Below are 1,870 nucleotides of genomic sequence, written 5' to 3' on the forward strand. Positions count from 1 at the left end.
TTTTTGTACTGTATTGTCGCTGACACACATATGATAATAAGTTTATGAATAATGCAAGACAAAACTGTTTTCTTTAGCTAATGGTTTAAAATAATCTGTCACATGTAAAAGAGAGCATAGAAAACAAGTTAGGTCACAATTCTCATCTTGCTTGTTTTCTTTTTCTTTTCTTATTTTGGTGGCTCACTGGAATGGCTTTAAATCAAAGTTTTGACCATGCCCAGATTAAAAAAAAATGCAATGGGAAAATAGTCATCATCTCAAACCAATAATTTTTCTGCAACAGTTCTGAGTCATTCATCACATATTTATCATGTGGTCACTGGTCTGCAAAGATGAGTAGGGCATGGCCTTCATCTTCAAGATGCCCATGAGGCAGCAGAGTCAAAAACAAATGAAAAATGAGGTCGGTAGTCTTTAAATGGGCTGTGGCTTTAAAGGAGCAAGGGGGAAAGCAAACTGTAGACATTTGAAACTACCTCTTATATTACATGCCCTCTGAGGATGTTCTTTATTCTGAAAAATCCATTTAGGCGTCAGCCAGAAATTCTAAGGGAAAATCAAAGTATAATGTTTTCTATTATGTAACATCTTTCGTGGGTCAGTAGTATCAGAATACGATAAAATATAAGGATTCCTATAGGATATAATCAAAGGGCATTTATAGGTCTCTGAAACCTGGAATGTGAGGGCTCAAGATGTAGCACTCACTGCAAAAGGGAACAATTTACAAAAGAAACAGCATTGTTTTTACATTTGCAGCCTAGAAGCTATGGAGATAAAGAAACCTTTAAGACGAATCAACAAAATCCTATTTCTATAAAGTCAGTCCTTCATATATGTGGGTTTCCACATCCACAGATTCAACCACAGTTCATAATTTTTTGGAGAAAAGATTTCAGAAAATTGAAAAAAGCAAAATATAAATTTGTCAGGTTTAGGCAATTGTTTGCATATCATCTACATTGTATTTTACAAATATTTACATATCGTTTACATTATATCAATATTAGGTATATTGCAAGCAATGTAGAGATGATTTAAAGTACATGGGAAGATGTACATAGGTCACAAGCAATACTGTGTAATACTGTGCCATTTTATGTAAGGGACTTGAGCATCCAAAGATTTCGGTATCTTTTAGGGGTGGGATGGGATGGTCTGGAACCAATCCCCCAGGGACAGAGAAGGACAAGGGGCGACTGTAGTGTCTTATCCTGTCATCTATCCCACTTTATTGTAATACTGTGTTTACATTTTCATGACCCACTCACCTTTTACCCCCAGCTGACTTTGTGAGATCAGAAACCAACTCTATATCATTCACTATTACATCTCCAGTATCTAATACAAGGCACAGCATATTAATAAGCACTCAATAAATGCTTGCCAAATAAATAACAAATGAGTGTATGAACAAATGCCACGCAGTCCCAGAATCTTACTAAAATAAATCGTTAACAGGAAAAAAGTGAAAAGAGTATTTCTTGACGTTTTGATATCAGAAGACTAGAGTTTTGCCATCTGACTATGTTATTGTTGTTATATCTTTACAACTAGAGTTCCTTTATTGCCCAGGTATAATGATCAGTATCAATTTTTTTTCATTCTTTATTTCTTTATGTGATTTCTCTATTCATTTCAGAATTCATTTGAGGATGATACAGGTAATGGGTATATTGAGATTATATTTGCCACAATGTCAAATTTTACCATAAGTAAAAAAACTTTTTTTAGATGAGTATCACTTCATTCTAGTTTAAAGATAATATTATAGTTTATGGTTACTCAGTAAATGTTAAATGGTGGTGGTTTAGTCGCTAAGTCGTGTCTGACTCTTGCAACCTGGTGGACAGAGGAGCCTGGCAAG

The sequence above is a fragment of the Bos mutus genome, chromosome 14, assembly GCF_027580195.1.
Source record: "Bos mutus isolate GX-2022 chromosome 14, NWIPB_WYAK_1.1, whole genome shotgun sequence".
Taxonomy (NCBI): domain Eukaryota; kingdom Metazoa; phylum Chordata; class Mammalia; order Artiodactyla; family Bovidae; genus Bos; species Bos mutus.